The sequence below is a fragment of the Bos javanicus genome, chromosome 10 (assembly GCF_032452875.1).
Source record: "Bos javanicus breed banteng chromosome 10, ARS-OSU_banteng_1.0, whole genome shotgun sequence".
NCBI classification, from domain to species: domain Eukaryota; kingdom Metazoa; phylum Chordata; class Mammalia; order Artiodactyla; family Bovidae; genus Bos; species Bos javanicus.
This window is the reverse complement of record NC_083877.1, coordinates 41,824,175-41,848,051: the sequence shown is the minus strand read 5'-3', so window position 1 is coordinate 41,848,051 and position 23,877 is coordinate 41,824,175.

The following is a 23,877-nucleotide window of genomic DNA, read 5'->3' as shown; positions in this document are numbered from 1 at the left end:
AATAAGTGGTATGTATTGGTGTGCATGCTGGCTATGGCTCTGGAGTCAGGTCTCAGAGGCCCACGGCTGAACTTGTGTCAAGGCTTAGCCCTTTGGTGTGGGACTGTGGTGTTTGGGAAGCTGGCAGGGTGCCTGGGCACAGGTGTGAGGCAGTGGCCATTTACCAATTAGTAGGGAAGAATTTTAATATCTTTTATAGCTAATTATCATCCCTGAGTTGAGAGGTTGACGTACTCTGCAGTATATTTTAGGGTTATTGGGAAGACCATTCTCTCTTATAATTCCCATTTGTTTGTTGATACCATAATTTATATTTTCATTCACTCATCACACTAACTTAAAATGTCTGAGTACTGCCAAAATGTGAATTCCTCAGCTATGCTTAAATCTGAGACCCCAACTATTGTCTCTGATCGTTTGTTCAAAAATCTAGTGCTTGTTTTCATTTCTCAGTTTGAAATTATGTTGTAAAAACCAAAGTGGCCAGTAGCTTGACTGATAATTGTCCAATTTTCTTTGACTTTAAATTATATAAGTTGTTCCTTACTAACTGTTCATTTGGTGCTATGCACTGTTCTTCCTCATAGCAACTCTAGGAGGAAGGTGTTTTCTACTGTCTCTTTTTTGTTCAGTCACTCAGTTGTGTTCACCTCTTTGTGACCCAGCCTGCAAGGCTTCCCTATCCTTCAGTATCTCCTGGAGTTTGCTCAAACTCATGTCCATTGAGTCGATGATGCCATTCAATCGTCTCATCCTCTGTCACCCCCTTCTCCTCTTGCCCTCAGTCTTTCCCAGCATTAGGGTCTTTTCCCAATGAGTCGGCTCTTTGCATCAGATGGCCAAAGTACTGGAGCTGCAACTTCAGCATCAGTCCTTCTAGTGAATATTCAGGGTTGATTTCCTTTAGGATTGACTGATTTCCTTGCTGTCCAAGGGACTCTCAGGAGTCTTCTCCAGCACCACAGTTCAAAAACATCAGGTCTTCAATTACTGTCTCCTAAGAGATGAGAAAATTGAGCAGTTAATGCAAGTTGTCCAAAGCCACGACTAATAAGGCTTCTGGAGTCTGTGTTGCTAACCAGTGTACTGTTGTGCCTCTGTGTTAATAACCTGTGTGATAAACAAGAGAGACTATTTTCATTGTTCTTGAGTCAGCCTTGTGATAGACGTTAACATGATTTTGTCATAATCTATTTTAGATTCACTTTCTGGTAATGAAAAGCATAGTAAAATATACACAGAGATAAAGAAAAACAATTCTCCTCTCTTCTTTTTCTCCAGCAGAGGCCACAGTGTTTTGCTCTAGGCGTAGCCTTGTGGGTCAGGGAATGGTGTTGTGTTATCTGAGGGACCTCCTGGCCTCAGCTTTTGATAAAATATGAAAATTTAACTCTGGAGATTCATTGTATTTATGGAAGCTGTCAAGTAAAAAGCTGCTAATTGATTTATCTATGCTGCAATATTCAAATTCGAGTGCCTTCCCGTGTTGTGAGCATTTTAATTGAATCTAAGATGACTTTCTCAGATGACTTTCTGTAATGAGGTGTGATAGGGGCCATGTTTTATTGGTGCTATCTAGCTTGGCTGACGGTGGCTAAGGAATCTAGGCATAGAAACTACATATTAATTAATCACTTTGTTGATCCTACAAATATTTATTGACACCTCCACTGGGCTCAACATTGTGCTATGTGCTGGAATCTAGAGCCAGCCTTCACTGTGATTGAAATGACATGCTGAAAGGAGTGTGGCGGGCTCCGAAAATCAACCCATTACCTCGGGAGTTTTGCCTCAGGCTAGGTTGGTCTTCTCCAATACAATATTTATCACCAGTGGATAAAGTTCAAGACAAGATTTTTCCAAAGAGGGATGAGCGGTGGTGAGCTGTAGAATCTTGTAGTTTTGCTGCCCTTCTTTTGTCTGACTTTCAATTCTGATACAGTCAATAAGACCAGAAGGGGAAGAGGTCGGGGAAGATGAGAACTCCCAACAACATCAACAGGTCTGGCAAAAGACCTGGGCCATCAGCGATTAGTTTGCAACTTTAGCTCTGATAAAGTTTTGGAATTATCAATGATTAGACTTTTCTGTATTCTCATGTATTATGTTTTCTGTTAACATAGAGTGTGGCACATCATAAGCATTAGTTTAATGTTAACTGATTAAAAATTGAGTTAAATATAATTTCTCCTATAGGGGCAGATGCTTTTGCTTTTAAGCATAACTGAACCTCTCAGTTCCATAGATCATGAAATTTGAAGACCTACAATAATTAAAGCAGTAAACAAAACCCCACAAATCAAGGGAAAGGCACATCCCCTATTCTAACACTCATAGAATGGGTGAGATAAAAATTAGGGCTACAGAGGGTAACAACTTACTGGTCTAAGGCTTTCATACTGGACTCTTCAAGAAGACTAATTTAGCATGGAGATGCAATAGTATTAAACTCTGGTTCTTTTATGCTAGTACCTCTATGAATTAACTACTCAGAATTTCGAACCATAGTTAACTGTCCCAATTTACTCCTCTAAGATATTTCAACTAAGAGAACCATGGAGGCACACTCTGCTTGAACAGTAGATGTCAAATCTGGTCGATGAATTTGGTTTCTTCTGCATACCTGAGTTGATGAATGGGAACTGCTGATAAACCTATACAAATGAGAACTTTCTGGAAGGCGGGGCAGAGATGAAAGACAGCTGTTTTTGATTTTGCCTGGTGGTTCCACATTGTCCTGTTTTACTATACTTTTGGCTGTCCTTGGTGTATACACATCCCTGCGCTGCTAATGGTTGGTCTCTTTTTGGGAGTGCTAGTCTCTAAACAAATGTTCCAAGTGGGAATTTAGGGCTTAAGAAATTGTAACTCAGAGCTAGCTTTAATATTTTTGGTTCACTTGCTGCTTGCCTTCATATGATGCTTTCAAGACAGTCCTTCAAACGTATATTTATAATGAGTTAGGTGACCATACCAGTTTAAAGACAAACCTATACTGTATCTGCTGTCCCAACTGTAGAATAGTTATTACTCTTTTAGTAGCTAACTCCAACAATAATGTTCATTAATAGAATTTTTATATTATTTTTACTTTTATCAGGAATCTCTAGTTTTCCTGCTTTATGAATATTCAAAATAAAATTATAGAAAGTGCTAAATTTTTCTTTCTGGAGAGAGCTGCTTTTCACTTCCTTGAATCTCCTGTTTCTAGGGTATTTTATGGCGTTAAGCTGCCTCTTAGGGCTCTCTTATTTTCAATCCTTGAGCTCATTAATAATTCATGCCCCAGCTGTGTGAATTGGGAGGTTTAATTAGCTATTACTATTTTCCAGAAAAGAAAATTTCATTTATGAGTTTTATTTCATGGAACAAACTACTCAAGGAATTTAGGTGTTTAAAAATATCTTTATTTGAACTGACTCTCAGGCTCCAAATTTATTCTTCATTGCATTTCCACTTTATTTTAGGTTGGAAAGCTTATTTACAAAATATTATTTTTGTAGATTAGCATATTTTTGCCCTTTAAGTGTTTACAGTATTTTGGGAGTGCTTTTGCTTGGCCTTTTCCCAATACCCTATTTTCATTGCTGTCTCAAATCTTAAGTGGTTAGTGTCACATATTTTTTTTTATGGACTGTAAATTTGTGAGACATTTAAAGAGCCACTTACATTTTTGTCTAATATTCCATAATCTTTTGTACTTAGTTTAAGTAAATTAAGTATCTTTTAAAGACCTGAGATAATTACTTTCTGCTATCATATTTTGACGTGAGTCAAATCTCAGGATATTGGGCCTTCAGTCAGGCAGAACTTGGCCTCAAGACCAAGACAGCGTGTACATCTCCGTCAAAGTACAGACAGGGTTGTTCTGAGAGGCTCTGTACTTGTTTATCTCTTAATCAGAAGATGTGCATGCATGCTGTCACTTTCAGTCATGTCCAGCTCTTTGAGACCCTGTGGACTGTAGCCTTCCAGGATCCTCTCTCCATCGAATTCTCCAGGCAAGAATACAGGAGGGGGTTGCCATGCCCTCCTCCACGGGATCTTCCCAACCCAGGGATTGAACCCACGTCTCTTACATCTCCTGCATTGGCAGGCAGGTTCTCTACCAATAGTGCCCCCTGGGAAGCCCTGATCAGAGGTATGGCTGTTCAGTTATCCTAAAAGCACAAAATTAAAAAAAAAATTAAATTACTTTATTTCAATTTGAATGCTTAAGAATTCATAGGAAACAGGAAGAGCAAGGATGTTGCAAAATCTAAAACCATAATTTCAAAATCTTTGAGCCATTTGGTCTGACCAATTTTCCTCGGTGTTAATCTAAAGGGATGATGAGATGACTTTGTAAGGTAAATTTTCTGCTAAATGTAGTACAAAAGGAAACCTTTGGAACTGGAGAAATTTATAAAGCTAAATTTGATTTTAACTTATTTGGGTGAATTAACTTTATTTCATCTGAATAAGTGTCTCTAGATAAACTTGAGAAAATCCAGGAACTCACTGAACAGATAAATTTTTATTTGCCTCTGGAATGACAGTCTGTGAGTCAGTCTGGGAAAATATGCTAACCAAGGCAAATTCTTAGACATTTAGAGATTTACATGTGTTTATTTTCATGTGAACTATTATATTCAGGCTGAAGACATTTTGGAAAGATTGTCCCAACTTCTTTTGATGTTTATAGCTACTTTATGAAATAATCCCTCTTCTTTAATTTTACAGTATGCAGAATTCTGTACCTTGTCAGCTCTCAGCTTCTTTTGCTGCTATTTTAATTGTTTGCAATTAAAACTTTTACTGTTAGGCAGGTAGTTTTATTTATTGATTGATTAATCACCTAATTTCAAGTTAGGTGTGACTACATGTGTCTGATTTACCACTAGGACATTTTATGTGGTTTAAATGATTACAGAAAGGACTGTGCTAAATAGTGATTTATTGAGTACCCATGAGTGCATTGACCATACCAGGGAAAGATATATTCCTTTATCTGGCTTCATTTCTGTCTCTACTATAAATAACCTTCAAGCCTTCTGGGATCTTGGTTTGGTTTTTGGTCACTGGCTAATTGGTGTTTGAATTATAATTTCACAAATTATAAACAGAGGATTAAGTCACAGGATATAAAACTCGTATTTTTTCCTTATGCAAAATTAATTTATTTCTGTGAAAGTAGATGACATTATTTTTCACACCGATTTCATTTTCTTGGGATAAGTGGAACTGGAAGAAGGTCTGTTTCCTCATTATGCTATAATACCCCCTGTTCAAAAACCATGGCCATATTACATTTTACATTCCTTTTTCTGCTTTGCCTTGGTAACATTTCTGTGAAATTATTTCAAGAGCTGATTGCATTTCAGAGCATGTTTTAAATGGAAATACGGGCCCTCCAGGAAATTTGTGTTATCTTGGAGGTACTTGAGAAGAGGAGAAAGAAGCAAAGATGCAAGTGAGAAGAAAGCAGGTAAGAAGACTCTTTCAGTTTAGGTATGCATAGAGAAAGCCATGGGCTTCCCCGGGTGGTGCAGTGGTAAAGAATCTACCTGCCAATGCAGGAATCGCAGGAGATGCAGGAGATGTGAGTTCGATCCCTGGGTTGGGAAGATCCTGTGGAGTAGGAAATGGCAACCCACTTCAGTATTCTTGCCTGGAGAATTCCACGGACAGGGGAGCCTGGAGGGCTACAGTCCATGGGGTCGCAGAGTCATCCACGACTGAGCGACTGAGCATGAACACAAGAGAAAGCCACATTAATTGATAGAAGTTTTTCTTTTCTTTTTACTGGGGACTCTAAATGGTAACTGTCAAACTGTCATTTTGCATTTTCACCTTTTGCTTTAGTCAGAATTCTTTTGGTTGCTAGTGACAGAAAACCTAACCCAAACTGGCTTGACTTGTTTAAACATTGGAGTTTATTGGTGCATATGAGTGAGATGTGACACCAAGGTGTGCCTTGATTCATGGCTCAGACCACACTGCTAAGAACTGAGTTCCTGTTATCCAGTGTTGGCTTTGTTTGGGGACCTCACATAGTTATGAGGTGCCTGCCAGCAACTCAGATGTTTAGATCCAGGGTGAGAAAGCAAGGATCCTTGTCTCGGTGTTGCCAGAAAGTATCCTGAGAGTCACAAGGACTAGACTGGATTAGCTTACTTGCCTACCTATCCTACCCCAGACACTGTGGCCAGGGAAGGTCTGACTCTAACTGAAGGGGCTTCACCCCCAGAACTGTGGAAGGGGCCTGTCCAGATCACATTATTTAACAGTAGGAGGATCTTATCTCCAAACAAAAATTAAGGCAGTTGCCAAAAGGGGAGAAGGAGTTTGGGGAGGTGAAGGGAATGTTCAGTGTCTACTACACATACCATAGGGATCACCCTTTGGACTGGATTTACTATACGCATTATGTTAAGCTTTTGTTCCCAGGACTCCATAAAACTCCCAATCCTGAGTAGCATCTGAAGTATAATCATTCAGTAGGAGGAATATGTGTGCTTAGTCACTCAGTCATGTCCTACTCCTTGCGACCTCATGGACCATAGCCTGCCAGGCTCCTCTGTTCATGGGATTTTTCCAGGCAAGAATACTGGAGTGGGTTGCCATTTCCTACTCCAGGGGAACTTCACAACCCGGGGATTGAACCTGTGTCACTTGGATCTCCTGCATTGGCAGGTGGAATTTTTACCACTGCACCACCTGGGAAGCCCTCTGAGAAGTATTTATCCATTATTTACTCTCAGGACTCCAAAGAGCAGGGATTAATCCTAGTCATAGCGTTTAACCTTTATTGAATACCAAGTAAGAAAGGGAATATTTCCAATATCCAAATATTTGATTTTAAACATGCATATACCACTACATGATGCTTTGAAGTTTATCTAAAACTGTAGTGTGTAACCTTTTAGAATTTGATAATGTCTATCCACTCTCCCGAAAAAAGTACATGGGTACATACAAAGTATGACACAGAATTTTGTGGGGAGGGGAGATCCAACCAGTCCATTCTAAAGGAGATCAGCCCTGGGTGTTCTTTGGAAGGACTGATGCTAAAGCTGAAACTCCAGTACTTTGGCCACCTCATGCAAAGAGTTGACTCATTGGAAAAGACTCTGATGCTGAGAGGGATTGGGGCAGGAGGAGAAGGGGACGACAGAGGATGAGATGGCTGGATGGCATCACTGACTTGATGGACGTGAGTTTGAGTGAACTCCGGGAGTTGGTGATGGACAGGGAGACCTGGCGTGTTGCGATTCATGGGGTCACAAAGAGTCAGACACGACTGAGCGACTGAACTGAACTGACTGATCCATTCTCCCCAAAAAAGTACATGGGTACATACAAAGTATGACACAGAATTTTGTGGAGAGGCGATAGAAATTCCAATTGAAAACTGATGAAATCCCACTATGTATCCAGAGATGGCTTGCCTTTTGTGATATCCTAGAAAAAAGTTGTTCAGTTTAAATTTGAAATTGCCAGGGCTTGATCCAACTTTGGTCCTAGAACAGTCTTAGTCTACTAGTCATCTCAGAAGCTTCCTCAAGGCTTTACTTTCATCCTTCACTTATATGTAGGCATTTGTGCTTTTTTTTTTTTTTTCCTTAGTCTTTGAATAAAGATTCTCTCCCCTGTGTCTCTGGACAGCCACTGATGGAGACCTCATGGCCACTCAGTTCAGTTCAGTTGCTCAGTCGTGTCCGACTCTTTGCGACCCCATGAATCGCAGCACGCCAGGCCTCCCTGTCCATCATCAACTCCCGGAGTTCATTCAGACTCACGTGCATCGAGTCAGTGATGCCATCCAGCCATCTCATCCTCTGTCATCCCCTTTTCCCGCCTTCAATCTTTCCCAGCACTCTGCATTTTTTCCATTGAGTCAGTTCTTCGCATCAGGTGGCCAAAGTATTGGAGTTTCAGCATCAGCAGCAGTCCTTCCAATGAATATTCAGGACTGATTTCCTTTAAGATTGACTGGTTGGATCTCTTTCAGTGCAAGGGACTCTCAAGAGTCTTCTCCAACACCACAGTTCAAAAGCATCAATTCTTCAGTAGTCAGCTCTCTTTATAGTCCAACTCTCACATCCGTACATGACTACTGGAAAAACCATAGCTTTGACTAGATGGACCTTTGTCAGCAATGTAATGTCTCTGCTTTTTAATATGCTGTCTAGATTGGTCATAACTTTTCTTCCAAGGAGTAAGTGTCTTTTAATTTCATGGCTGCAGTCACCATCTGTAGTGATTTTGGAGCCCAAGAAAGGAAAGTCTGTCACTGTTTCCATTGTTTCCCCATCTATTTGCCATGAAGTGATGGGACTGGATGCCATGATCATAGTTTTCTGAATGTTGAGTTTTAAGCCAACTTTTTCACTCTCCTCTTTCACTTTCATCAAGAGGCTCTTTAGTTCTTCTTCACTTTCTGCCATAAGGGTGGTGTCATCTGCATATCTGAGGTTATTGATATTTCTCCCAACAATCTTGATTCCAGCTTGTACTTCTTCCAGCCCAGCGTTTCTCATGATGTACTCTGCATATAAGTTAAATAAGCAGGGTGACAATATACAGCCTTAATGTACCTCTTTCCCGATTTGGAACCAGTCTTGGTTAGAAGCTTGGAACCATGTTGTTCCATGGCCAGTTCTTAACTGTTGCTTCTTGACCTGCATGCAGATTTCTCAGGGGACAGGTCAGGTGATCTGGTATTCCCATCTCTTGAAGAATTTTCCACAGTTTGTTATGATCCACACAGTTAAAAGCTTTGGCGTAGTCAATAAAGCAGAAGTAGATGTTTCTTTGGAACTCTCTTGCTTTTTTGATAATCCAACGGATGTTGGCAATTTGATCTCTGGTTCCTCTGCCTTTTCTAAATCCAGGTTGAACTTCTGGAATTTCCCAGTTCACATACTGTTGAAGCCTGGCTTGGAGAATTTGGAGCATTACTTTGTTAACATCTGAGATGAGTGCAGTTGTGTGGTAGTTTGAACATTCTTTGGGATTGGAATGAAAACTAACATTTTCCAGTCCTTTGGCCACTGCTGAGTTTTCCAAATTTGCTGGCATATTGAGTGCATCACTTTCACAGCATCATCTTTTAGGCTTTGAAATAGCTCAACTGGAATTCCATCACCTTCACTAGCTTTGTTCATAGTGATGCTTCCTAAGGCCCACTTGACTTCACATTCCAGGATGTCTGGCTCTAGGTGAGTGATCACACCATTGTGATTATCTGGGTCACGGAGATCTTTTTTGGACAGTTCTTCTGTGTATTCTTGCCACCTCTTCTTAATATCTTCTGCTTCTGTTAGGTCCATACCATTTCTGTCCTTTATTGTGCCCATCTTTGCATGAAATGTTCCCTTGGTATCCTAATTTTCTTGAAGAGAACTCTAGTCTTTCCCATTCTATTGTTTTCCTCTATTTCTTTGCATTGATCACTGAGGAAGGCTTTCTTATCTCTTCTTGCTATTCTTTGGAACTCTGCATTCAAATAGGTATATCTTTCCTTTTCTCCTTTGTCTTTCACTTCTCTTCTTTTCACAGCTATTTATTTGTAAGGCCTCCCCAGACAACCATTTTGCCTTTTTGCATTTCTTTTTTCTTGGGGATGATCTTGATCACTGCCTCCTGTACAATGTCATGAACCTCCATCTATAGTTCTTCAGGCACTCTATTAGATCTAATCCCTTGAATCTATTTGTCACTTCCACTGTATAATTGTAAGGGATTAGATTTAGTTTATACCTGAATGGTCTAGTCAATGCACTAGTTTTAGCAAACCCCCTCTTCCAACAACACAAGAGAAGACTCTACACATTGACATCACCAGATTGATTATATTCTTTTGCAGCCAAAGATGGAGAAGCTCTATACAGTCAGCAAAGCCAAGACTGGGAGCTGACTGTGGCTCAGATTGTGAACTCCTTATTGACAAATTCAGACTTAAATTGACGAAAGTAGGGAAAACCACTAGACCATTCAGGTATGACCTAAATCAAATCCCTTACAAACTGAGCAGGGGCGCCCACCCAAATCACATATGAGAGTTCTGCCTCTCAGTGTTCTTTCTGATGAAAATACTCAAGTCTCTGGTACAAAAGAAACATTCTTCTTAGCTGCTGCATCGGCAATTCCCTTTTCTGTCTACTCAAACCAGTTCTTCTCGAATGGGAGTTCAGTTTGGAGGTGGTCTCTTAATTACCAGTAAAATACCTGCAAGTGCTATTGGTAGGTGTAGGAAGGTGGTGCTATAATTTTATGGGGTCCGTGCTTCATGTCTGCTTGAGGTGACGAGGTTTCATTTTCACTTAAAAGAGTGGATCACACAGACTTTCAGCATGCATTCTTCTCTTTTAAGCCCTCATTTGTTCTACCATCAATAGCTAAGTGAAGGGCCATGGGTGCTGCCAGCATTCTTGCAGCCTTTGCTCTTTGTTTCCTGGATTCTCTGTGGCAGTGGAATGGGCTGTTCTTGTTTAGAATCTAAAATATGGAGCTGGTTAAACACACTGGCAGGGAAGCCAGTGGCAGTAGATTGTCAAGTGGTCCTTGAAACTGGGCAGGAATGAGTGCTCAGAGGCAGCTGATGCCAGAGTGTTACTTGGAACTTCTTTTCTGTCTTTGGTAAACATAGGATTTCAGCTTTGAGCTGGAACTAACCTGCTGTAAGAATTCTTTGAGTACATAAGCAGGATTGGCATGGTGCAGACATGGTAGCCCAGAGGCTTGTGCCCTGTGTGCGAGTCAGCATTTCTAAAATCCACATCAGGTGGATGCCAACATCACAGAGGAAGAAGTGTAAGCTAGGAGGCAACCCAGAGGGAGTTAGAAGTGAAGCCAGATGGGGTCAGCTCCCAGTTGGCGCCACAGGAATTAAGGGAAGAGGAAAGGTAATACCTCAGGGAGACATTCTAAGGCAGCAGTGAAATGCTAGTTAATAATCAGGTGATGCACAAATACAGAAAACGTTAATGCTGAACAACTGAGTGGGAAAAAGCAACACATAACCTGACCAAGTACTGTTCAGGAACCAATCTTGAACAGATGCAGCTTACATAAATGTGGTCCATTTAGACCTGTGCAAGGTATTTGTTTTCTCAGGTCCCACATACTTTCTGATTTTACATCCAATAACAGTAGGTCAAATGCTCAAATAAGCCCTGTTAGGGAGATTCTGCCTTTCATAGGGTAGACTCAAAGGTGGCCAAGCATGTGGGTTCCCAGGGAGGACAGAGTAAACCTGTTTTTAACCTTTCTCTTGACCAGTTCCTGTCTTGCTCTTAGCAAGCAGCTGGGCTGTTGCCGAGTTCCACCCCAGTTCCAAAACCGATCCTGAGACAGGATACAAATGAGTAGTCTTCACCAGGTTCCTTCCTTCCTGCTTCCTTCCCTCCCTTTATTCGTTCCTTCTCTCATCTACAAATATTTACTAAGCACCTACGGGGTGTCAGGAATTGTGCTTGATGTTAGGGATTTCTAGGAGAGAATGCAGATGTAGTCCCCGCCCTGCTGGAGCTTGCAACTGAATAAAAGAGAATCAAATAATCATACCAATCCATGTATAATTATAAACCTTGATAAGTTCCATGAAGGGAAGGTACAGGGTGCTATGTGCATGTACAACAGCAGGGCCTTAGTTTTAGGGCTTAGAGGAGGCCTCTGTCAGGGTGCACTGTTTGAGCTCAGGTTTGAAGGATGGGTAGGAGTTTGCTAGTCAGTTGAGAGTGGGTTCCCTATGTCTGTAAAGGTCTTATGAAGTAAAGAAACATGGGAAGTTTGAAGAGCTGTAAATAAGATTGTAAGTGGTTGGAACACACAGAGAGGAGAATAGTTTGACATGAGCCTGGAGAGAGAAGTGGGCAGAGTTAGTCTGTAAGGACTATGCCAGGGTTTTGTTCTCTGTCTTGTTAACAATGGGAAGCTATTAGTGTGTTTCAAGAACTGGTGAAGGGGAGTGGAGCAGGGCTGTCATCAGGCTTACATCTCAGAAAGAATTGAGGGCTGAGAAGGCTCTGGCTGATGTAGGGGAAGGAGCTGAGAAGCTGCTGTGGTTGTTGAAGGGGGGTGGGGTGGGGGGTAGGGGGGATAGGGTGGGAAGTGATGGTGCCCGGATTAACATTGCAACAGAGAAGTAGGTTATTCCCACAGGTACTTAGAAGGCAAAATTTGCAGGACTCGGTGATAGACTGCCTATGATACTTACTTGCGGGTGTTTGGGGTGGGGGTTGTGAAAAATTCCAGCATGACTTCAATGCTCTTGTTCACAGAAGTAGGCTGGATACTGGTACCACTCACTGAGAGAGAAAGTGGAAAAGTTGTGAGTTGTTCTTGAATATGTTGAAATATAAGGAATTTCTGCAATACTTTCCCCTCCTTTAAAATGGGGTTTGAAATTAATTCACAGCACAGAAGAGAATCTTTGACTAAACCACAGTATTAAGATTCTGTTGAATGTCTGCCCCAAATGTTCAGCTTCTATTCAGATCTGAGAGGTGATATTTTGGGGTCAACCAGACATAATTCCAAGGCTGTCTATGACATGGACAATTTACATTTAAACCTTGGTTTCTTCAGTAAAGTGGAAAACTCATTGAGATGAAAGATGTATTAAGTCATATGGCAGGAGTCCAGTGCCATGTATGAAGGAAGGACAATTTGGATGCTTAGGAGAAGTTTTGGGATCTTTCTATAAATTAATAGCTCAGGGTTGCTAAGGAGAAACATGCCTGTGGACTGTTTCCCCGTCCTCTTCCTAAGTTCCCAGGGATAGACATATGACTTTATGCTGCTCAGGAATGAAATTCCATGCTAGGATGTAGCAGAACCTGTCAACCTGCTCATTTAGCACTTTCTCTAAGACAGACAAGAGTGTAGTCCCAACAGGGCTGCTACTCTCTTATTTTCTTCTGTTTATTTTCTTTTTTCCCCAAAGCCACATAGCAAAAATACATACTTCGGTTCTTCCATTCACTTTAACTTCATTTTACTTTGTCAATTCTAATATTCATCTTTGTTAATCATTACTGACAGTGTGTGGATCATCTCGCACAATGCCTAGCATGTAGAATCTACTCAACCGTCATCATTTCTTTTTCAGCAGAAGCCCAGTGTTTTGCATTTACAGTGACTTTCTTTAAGGCCCTAATTGCTCACATCTGAACGGGGAGTTAAGTCACCCAGGTGAACAGAGCTTTCCTCCCATGTTTAGTCTGACAATGGTAGAAGATATTGAACTTAAATCTTCTTAGGAATTGGGGTCCCTAAGCCCAGTCTGCTGTTTGGCCAACTATTAGACTTCGGAGATATCATTGGATTTCAAGGCTAGTCACCCCACTCCAGTACTCTGGTGGGCTGCAGTCGCTAAGAGTCGGACACGACTGAGAAATTTCACTTTCACTTTTCACTTTCATGCATTGGAAAAGGAAATGGCAACCCACTCCAGTGTTCTTGCCTGGAGAATTCCAGGGATGGGGGAGCCTGGTGGGCTGCTGTCTATGGGGTCGCACACAGTTGGACACGACTGAAGCGACTTAGCAGCAGCAGCAGCAGCAGAGATATAACTAGGCCCCGGGGGGAATTTTAACATGTTGCTCCTGGAAGATGATTTTGGCCATTCTATATGGACCATGGGTTCAGACTAGTCTTTTGCTCTAGGAAATTTCCAACTATCAATATTGAATGTTGAACTCTTTGTTCACGCAGTAAATGCTGCTGATGTAATAATAAAATACTATTCTTGTCAAATTTAGTTCTGTTCTTTACATATATTCTTAGTCCTGGGAAATTTGATGTGGGCATATCTTTATTGGTGTTTCCCCAGTGGCTCAGTAGGTAAAGAATCCATCTGCCAATGCAGGAGACGCAGGTTCGATCCCTGGGTTGTGACTATCCCCTGGAGGAGGGCATGGCAACCCACTGCAGTATTCTTGCCTGGGGAATCCCATGAACAGAGGAGCCTGGCAGGCTATAGTCCATAGGGTCAAAAAGAGCTGGACACGACTGAAGCCAATGAGCATGTGTGCATGTATCTTTATTATCAATGGGAAGGTGCTGAATTATAAATTTTCATTTAAATATTGCTAACTGGATACTTTGCACATAACATTGTCATGGTCTCTCAGGTGTTAGGCATGAGACTTTTTTCTTCTTGATTTTGGAGAGTTAAGTGTCAACAGGGAAATAGAAAACAGGTAATTCAAACATGTTTAGCAAATGAAGATTAGTTTCCTGACACTACTCTTGCCCCTTTTCATGAATGATAAAAAAATGTTTTTCCATAGGAAATTTTTAGTATAATATTTGTCATTCAGTCTCAAAGCAAATAGGAAATTTGCTTATAGTTTTTTGCTCCTCACTAGAATTATTTTTCAACCAGGAGGATTTTCTGAAATCAGAGTTTGGTCTTTTTAGTCCTGTGTAATTCAAGGGAGAAGACCTCGTTCAGTGTTTCTTCAAGTCCTTCCTCATGGCTGAACCTTGCATAGCTCCTGTTGGCTGGTACATTTTTGAGTGAGGGTTTTACAAAAATGTGGCTGCAAAAGTTTTATTTTTGTACCCATCCAAACACTAGGTTCTACTAAATGCAAATGGGCTGCACATGATTGGAGTGATATCATTTTATTAAAACTCTTCCCATAACCCAGCTCTAAAAGGCCTTCTGTTTCTATTATAGCTAAGTTATTGATGCTAAATAGTTCAGCAAATTGGGTTGTTGAAGCGCATCTGCCATGCATTATTCATGAATCTCGTCTTTCACAAATCAATGCTGTCTGTTGCCTCGTCCTGGAGTCCTAGCACTTCCCAGGAAGTGTGCTTCCTTTGTGAGCCAAGAACCGGTGTCATATGCACAGCCATCAGGCTAGCACTTGGTTACACTGTTGTCCTCGAAATGTAGTGCCTAATGGGGAAGAGGTTTAATTAATGTGCTACAGTAAGGTGTCTGTTTATAAAGAAATAATGTACTATAAAATTAAGCCACGTATAGTGAATGTACCTCCTAATGGTGAGGCTGGCATTTTAAGTGATCAGTAAATCACTTAAATATTAAGACTTTCTTGAATAAGGGTAATAAAAGGAGACATTTGGAAATGGTAGATACCGGTACATACAATTATCCACTAAATAAAACATTTTTATTGTGATACCAGTGTTAATCACATTGTAGAACGGGGCTGATCAGGAGCAGAGCGAAATAGTATCTGGACATTTTCATTTCTGACGTGATTAGCCTACATGAGAATGTAAGTTGCAAATATTTAAACCAGACTTTCCTCAGAGGACAGCTGTGGTTTAGTTTCCTGAGGCTGAAAGATTACTTGTAAAACTGCTAGAGCTGCTTTGTCCCATGGTTTAACCCTTCTTTATTTGAATCGAGGTATCTGGGTTTGTGACTTTTCCCAGCTTCCTGCCTCTGGGCTGTCTTTCTAGCTTGTCGGGCAGAAACCTATTTTCAGGTTTTTCCTGCTCTCCTCACCATAAAGGGCTCTCTCCCACTTTCAGCATCCGCAGGCATGATCAGTCCTACGTGGTCTCCTTGACCTAGTTCTCCAGGTGGTGCTAGTGGTAAAGAACCCCGCCAATGCAGGAGACTAAGAGATGTGGGTTCAGTCACTGGGTGGGGGAGAGCCCCAGGAGAAGGAAGTGGCAACCCCCTCCAGTATTCTTGCCTGGAGAATCCCATGGACAGAGGAGCCTGGTGGGCTACAGTCCATAGGGTCGCAGAGAGTTGGACACATCTGAAACGACTTAGTATGCACACTCACACCCCGTTGCTTATAAGGAAGTTGACTGAGGGCTGAGGTGTGAGGCTTGCTGTTGCTCATCTGTGCCCTGGAGCTATTTAATACTCCCTCTATGTCCAGTATCCTTTGATCACGGTGGTCGCACCAAAGGAAACCAGATGGACCAGGCAGTTGTACTGTTTTACTCCAAGGGCTCAGGCTTTTCCAATAAACCCCTTTTTGTTTCTGGCATAAAACACTTTGATTATCAAAATTTTCTACTTTAAGCCTTATTAAACAACATGCTCCCAAACCATCATGTGTATTTCCCTCCCTCATTAAAAAAAATTAAAAACAGAAAGTTAACAAATGGTTACGTTATTTAGTTATAATTAAAAACTAAACAAACAATCAAGAACTTGTATTCTCAAGCCTTTGCATAGTATGTATGATTAAGTGTATTCTGCAAAATGGAAATTATCTGTAAAGTGTTAAGCCAATAATAATATATTCAAAATGCTTTAGAAGACATCTATTTATATTTAATCTTTTAATAGGCTACTATATGTGAGCTGGATTATCTTTAGAGGGTTTTGTAAAATGGAATTGTAAATTTCAAGATGTTGTGCTTAATGGGTTGTGGTTCTGAATCCCAGATCTCTACTGATGAAAATTTGGCAGGTTGGGAAGTGAGATGAGGGTTTAATGAACAAAATCTAATCTAAGAGATGGAAATGCTGTTCCTCTTAAATACAGAGAAATTAATGGGGTGGAAAAGGCACAAACAATTTCTGCTGCGGCACTGAGTGATTTCCGTAATGGAGAGGATGGAGGCTGGCTGGTTGGGGTGTGTGTTAGGCAAACACTGCTGGTGACTAAACCTGGCCACCAGGTATTATGAAGCCTTTGTCATACCCACTCCAGATCCCTTAGCTTCAGTTCATACTGGTGTTCCAAGGCCCTGCAAGGAGATGCTTTTGATTGGTTTAAAGGCCAGTGGATGCTTGTTTCTTTAACTCAATAGAACATCATGCAATCAGGAGCTTTCTTACTGTGACCTTGAGTAATAAGGGCAGGACCACTGTTAGAAGATGTGGATTTAGGGATGTTAATCAATGGAAAAGCTTTCTCTTACCTCCAGTTAATTTTCTGTCCTAAATGCTGAACAAATTTCTCCTTTCTTCTAGCATAAGTTAAAATCTCTTTAAGAAATATCTCTAACTTGGGATTTAGTTATGAGCCAAAGCCAGTTGCTAGGGGCAACCAGGACAGAAGCTGTTAATTAATTAACCTCTGTCATTGTGTACAAATTAAGCCCCTGAGTCCTGGCTTGAAAGCCGATGGGCTGGGTGGGCATGCTTTGCTGGCCTTGGGGATTGGGCTTGAACAGCCTGGCTTCAACCTCATCCCGCCCTTTTCTATCACCAGTTCCCAATAGGAAGTTAGTAGCTTTTGTCCAGGAGTCAGTAAGGGAAGAAGATGAAGAGGCAGGATTCCTCTGCTTATGGAGAAAACATCCTTAAAGGGAATAAAACAAAGACTTGAAACTAACATAAGCTATTGGTTAGTGCCTAGCAGGTGGCAAGAGAGTCCTGTTACCTCTGTGTGAGCGTGTGTGTATTTGGTAGGGGATGGGTGAGAAGTGGAAACTTTTGGACAGCTAGATGTTAATTCCGGTTCTGGCAGTGAAGAGCACATAGCACTGTGGGGTCCAGGAGATCTGGATTCACACAGTACCAGAGAATCACAAACATGGCGCTAGAGAATTAGTGACACAGAAACCAGGCATTTGCTGACTGTCCTTCTGCAGGTGGTCCATTTGGTTGGTGGCTAGTGGATGGCTCAGGGCCTGAAGTGCTAATTGTCACCAGAACAACATCAGGGGATGGCAGGTGAATTTGGTCCTGAGAGGAACAAACCAGAAACATTGGGGACTTTAAAGTTTTAACCTAAACAAAAGAACAAGCCAGAGCAGAGAATAATGGCTTGCTTCCAAGTTAAAATTTATAATGAATTAATAAGGATTATAAATAAAATGATGACCACAGTCCTGGGAGCTATTGGAAATGATCTGTATCTTAGGCTTCAGATTTACTTTTTAAAATGTTATTCTAGAGAACAGTTATTTTTCTCTTTGAAGTCTTTCTTATTGTTTGTAAATGTTTTCTAAAATTTTTAAAATGGAAGTATAGTTGATTTACAGTATTGTGTTAGCTTCAGGTGTACAGTGAAGTAATTCAGTTATGTATGTGTGTGTGTATACGTACATATATATATATATTCTTTTTCAGATTCTTTTCCATTTTAGGTTATTGCAAGATACTGGATATAGTTCCCTGTGCTATGCAGTTGGTTCTTGTTGTTTATCTATTTTATGTATAATAGTGTATATCTGTTAATCCCAACTGGCTTGTCTTAATTTTGCTAATGATTTCTTGTTTTAACACAAATAGAAATTCTTCATATTAAAATGTATTTTGTTGTCATTACTGGCAAAATATAGTTCATGCTCTGCATTGGCTCCCTATGAGCTACGAAATTCTGGGTCAGCTACGCTCAGGGCAAAATGGAGGGCAAGCCATTTTACTTCCCATAGAATCTGGTCTCGCTTCCTCCATTGACTGGGGAAAAATTGTGCAGTTGCTGGAGGATTAAGAAAGGGTAAGGAAGAGAAGTGTGTGTGTGTGTTTGTGTTTACTAGAAGTAAATTCTGTGAATCAAGGATCTTAGCTGTCTTGCTCACTGCCCTGTCCTCAGTGCCTGGCTTCTACCAGACATTTGAAGAATAGGTCTCTATAGCTAGCTGTGAGGCCCTATATTGTCTGGCCTGGCTCACTGTTTACTACCTCACTGTCCTCATTTCCTATGGTTTTTCCTACTGCTCATTCCGAATCAACCACATTTTCCTTCTTGTAGTTCCCTATACACCTCAAGCCTAGTATCACCTCAGGGTCTTTGTACTTGCCATTATTTTAGCCTGGAATATGCCTCCTGGATTTAGGAATGGATTTCTCTCTCACCTCCTTCAGGTTTCTGGTCAAAAGTCACTGCATCAGGGAAGCTTCCCTGGCCCTCTATTTAAAATAGGCTTCCTGTTGGCATGGCCTTCCTTGTTTCTCATCTTAGCTTTGTTTTCCTCCTTAGCATTTGCTGTCTTTGGCATAAGCATAATCTATCTCTGGCTTGTTGATTGGTCTGTTTTTGGTCATTAGAACATAAACTCCAACAGGTGAAGAGTTTTTGCCTGTTTTGTTCACTGCTGCTTTTTAGGACCCAGAACAAGGCCTGGTGCAGAAGAGGTCCCCATTAAATTAGTTGAATGAATGATGGAATGAATAAATATCATGTATTATTTGACTATACTTACACATATTGATAATATAGCAATTGTAGCTCAATATTTTCTACTTTACTCACATATGTAACTTAAAACAAGTGATTTCATTAGGGCTTATTCCACAAACACATTTGACAAGCTTGAATGGTTATTTACACAAATACTGCAAAATGGATAATTACTTCAAGAATTAAAAAACTGACACAACTGAAAACACAAAACAGAAGTTCAAAATGGAAATTTAACTTATTTTGCTAGTATGAGATCAGAAAAAGCAAGAGAGCTCCAGAAAAACATCTATTTCTGCTTTATTGACTATGCCAAAGCCTTTGACTATGTGGGTCACAACAAACTGTGGAAAATTCTTCAAGAGGTGGGAACACCAGACCACCTTACCTGCCTCCTGAGAAATCCGTATGCAGATCAAGAAGCAACAGTTAGAACTGGGCATGGAACAACAGACTGTTTCCAAATCGGGAAAGGAGTACGTCAAAGCTGTATATTGTCACCCTGCTTGTTTAACTTATATGCAGAGTATACCATGCAAAATGCTGGGCTGGCTGAAGTACAAGCTGAAATCAAGATTGTTGGGAGAAATATCAATAATCTCAGATATGCAGATGACACCACCCTTATGGTAGAAAGTGAAGAAGAACTAAAGAGCCTCTTGATGAAAGTGAAAGAGGAGAGTGAAAAAGTTGGCTTAAAGCTCAACATTCAGAAAATGAAGATCATGGCATCTGGTCCCACCACTTCATGGCAAATGGATGGGGAAACAATGGAAACAGTGACAGACATTCTTTTCTTGGGCTCCAAAATCACTGCAGCCATGAAATTAAAAGATGCTTACTCCTTGGAAGAAAAACTATGACCAACTTAGATAGCATATTAAGAAGCAGAGACATTACATTGCTGATAAAGGTCCATCTAGTCAAAGCTATGGTTATTCCAGTACTCATGTATAGATGTGAGAGTTGGACTATAAAGCTGAGCGCTGAAGAATTGATACTTTTGAACTGTGGTGTTAGAGAAGACTCTTGAGAGTCCCTGGACTGCAAGGAGAGCCAACCAATCAATCCTAAAGGAAATCAGTCTTGAATGTTCATTGGAAGGACTGATGCTGAAGCTGGAACTCCAATACTCTGTCCACCTCATGTGAAGAACTGACTCATTAGAAAAGATCCTGATGCTGGGAAAGATTGAAGGTGGGAGGAGACCGGGACAACAGAGGATGAGATGGTTGGATGGCATCATTGACTCGATGGACATGAGTTTGAGTAAGTTCCAGGAGTTGGTGATGGACAGAGAAGCCTGGTGTGCTGCTGCAAAGAGTTGGACATGACTGAGTGACTGAACTGAACTGATGAGATCAAAATCAATTAGAAAGTACCATCTCCATCGCTCAACAATGACTTTGTCTGCAGTAGGGTTTACAGTAGGCTTTCCTTGTTCCTGTGCTGGTTATGATGTTGATTCCTGAGCACAGAGTAAAGACCTAATTTCCTGTCTCTCCAGAAAAACATAACCTCTGTTTCTGTCTTGGGGATGTTTGACTTTCTATTATTATCCAATAACACCACACTCAAATTGCAGAAGATAATGCTGTGAGAACTGAAATTGCAAAAAAATATTTCAATCAAGAAGTGATTCTTTTGTGATATAAAATCTCCTAAAAATATCCAGAATTAAAAGTGAATAAAGGGACTTCTCTGGTGGTCCAGTGGTTCAGACTGTGAGCTCACAATTCGGGGAGCCTGGGTTTGATCCCTGGTCAGGGAACTAGGGGCTTCCATGGTGGCTCAGACAGTAAAGAATCCACCTGCCATGCAGGAGACCCAGGTTCAATCCCTGGGTTGGGAAGATCCCCAGGAGAAGGGAATGGCTGTTTACTCTTTTAAACAAAAATTTTAGTTTAAAAAAGTGTGGGTGATTGTTTTGATTTGCTTAATTTCTAGAAACATTCTCTCTATATATGTAATTCTTAGAGAGAGTGCATGTGTGCTATGCATGCTAAGTCACTTTCATTGTGTCTGACTTTCTGTGACCCTACAGACAGTAGCCCGCCAGGCTCCTCTGTCCATGGGATTCTCCAGGCAAGAATACTGGATTGGGTAGCCATGCCCTTCTCCAGAGGATCTTCCCAACCCAGGGATGAAACCTGTGTCTTTTATGTCTCCTGCGTTGGCAGGTGGTTTCATTACCACTGGATTAAGGCATTTAGAAACACACTCTCTCACAAAATAGTCTGCCTCCCAGTCAATACCTCCTGGTATTGGTGGTGAACAGTGGAGAATGGTGGAATCCCCCTTTAAAGAGAGGGGGGATATGGGGATGGGCTCACATGCACTGTGTCAAAAACATCAAGATGTGTTATCTCTAAGCAGTGATCTTGAAGTAAGCTTCTCTGCATCTCATCTGAAATTCTACTCTTGGAAGCATTTGCTGAGCTCAAGTCGTTACTGACCCTTGCAAAACTGACAAAGGAACATTTCAGAGAGGGGAAACTAATTTATTCTGACTGCTTGTCAAGCATCATCTTAACTAGCCTTATCTTTTTGCCCTAAAAGGTGTAAGATTCTAACCTCTGCTTCTGCAGCATCCACATTAAACGGCAGAATGGCCAAGCAGCTCCTATCAGGAGGTTTATACATTAGTACAGCACCATTAAGAGCTGGGAGTACTTAAAGCACTGATCTTTTGAAATCAGGGGCCAGATGGTCAGATAAATTGACCTTCATTGCTCTCTTATTAGCAGAACACATCTTTTTAATTCAAAATGGTTGCCAGGAAAGTGGATGAATTCACTGAACTTTTAGGTTTGAGATGCAGAACTCTTGAGCATATGGCTGCTTGAGACATATTTGGGAGTAATATTGTGCTAGCTGTACTTCCCATAACTTTCTTCACAAAGGACTTGACGAATGCCTTCCTGACGGGGAGGTAGGGCTACAGATTTGGGAAGTTTTTCATTAACTAAAGCAAAACTCTTGAAAAAAATTTTTTTGAAGTATAGTTTATTTACAGTGTTGTGTTAATTCTGCTGTACAGCTAAGTGATTCAATTACACAAGTGTATATTTTTTTCCATTAGCAGGAATATTGGATATAGTTCTCTGTGCTGTACGGTAGAACTTTGTTGTTAATCCATTCTATATATATTATTAGCAGGTTGCACTGGCTAACCCCAGACTCCCAGTCCTTCTCTGCCCACCTCTTTCCCCTTGGCAGCCACAAGTCTGTTCTCTGTCTGTGATTCTGTTTGTTTCATAGATAGAGTTCATTTGTGTCATGTTTTAGATTCCACGTGTAAGTGATACGATAGTATTGTTCTGACTGCACTTACTATAAGGGCACATACTAAGTGTGCATACTAGAGTATGCACAGTCTCTAGCTGCACCCATATTGTGGCAAATGGCATTATTTCCTTCTTTTTATGGCTGAGTAGTATTCCATTGTATATATGTACAATATCTTTATCCATTCATCTGTCAATGGACCTTTAGGTTGCTTCCATATCTTGGCTATTGTGATTAGTGCTGCTATGGGGTCACACAGAGTCAGACACGACTGAAGTGACTTGGCAGCAGCAGCAGCATGAACATAGGGGTGCATGTATCTTTTTGAATTACAGTTTTGTCTGGATATATGCCCAGGAGTGGAATTGTTGCATTGTATGGCAACAACCAGAGGAAAATTCTTGAATCACTATTTCTTTTTTTTGGCTGAAGTTCACTCTAACTGCACTTCATATACTGTCTAATTCAGCCATTGCAGGGGGCTGGTATATGTGCCTTGGGTATCAAGTCACAGTTGCTTACAGGAGTGAGCTGGTGGATGGTAGGGGTGAGAACAGTGATTGCAGAGGCAGAAGTGTGTGGTAGATAGAGTCCTCTTGCTCATTTGTGTGTTTTCTAGTTGGTCAACTAGAACATAAGCTTCATGAAAACATGGCTGTTGACAATTTTGTATTCCCAGGCATGGTGACTGGAGTCATGCGCTCAGCAAACATTAGCTGAGTGAATGAAAAGACAAAGAGTTTCGCTGGAAAATACATGGCCTTTTCCATTTATTGCATTCTGATGTGGCAGATCCAGAAAGGAAGAGATACCACATGACACTTGGAAATGGCCAAATGTCTGGGGAGGGAGGGAGGGGTTCAGAAGGACTTGCAGGGTATACTGGAAATGCTATGGAAAGCAGGTCCAGACCAAGATTTAGACATCATAGGAATGCTCTTACCATAAGTAGTCATGGTCCAATCCTTCATTCTGGGATTCTGTCCCTTCAGCTACTTTACCTGCTTCACAGAAATGTTAAGATAATAAAAGGAGATAACAGATTTAAAAGCACTTCTAAAAGAGTGTACTCTTATGGAGAAAGCTACTATTTAACTGTTGAAAATATGTTACATTCAAGTTAAAATTGTTCCTAAGTGCTCAGTCCCTTTAAAATGTGATTGCTGCTGGCAAGAGCCATTTTGATGGACAGTTATTGCCTCCCAACTGAAGTGAGTAGAATAATCAGTTTCCATGGTGTGTCTGATGACCTGTGGCTGAAAAGAGAGCCTCAGGGGTGATCGGGTAACTGTTATCTCATAGAAAGCCGGCAGCCTGGGAACATGGGGATGTGGGAGAGATGTGCTCAGGTGACAGCAGGAATCCATATCTCTGCCTGATCTGGAAATTCATCTCGATGAAGTAAATAAGCCAGGGGAGCAAAGTAGAACTGTGTGGGAAGCAGCTTCTTGTTGCAGTTAGAATCGGTTGGTGAGGCAAGTTTTCACTTTTGGCAAGGACAGTTTGAATATTCTGGTTGATCACT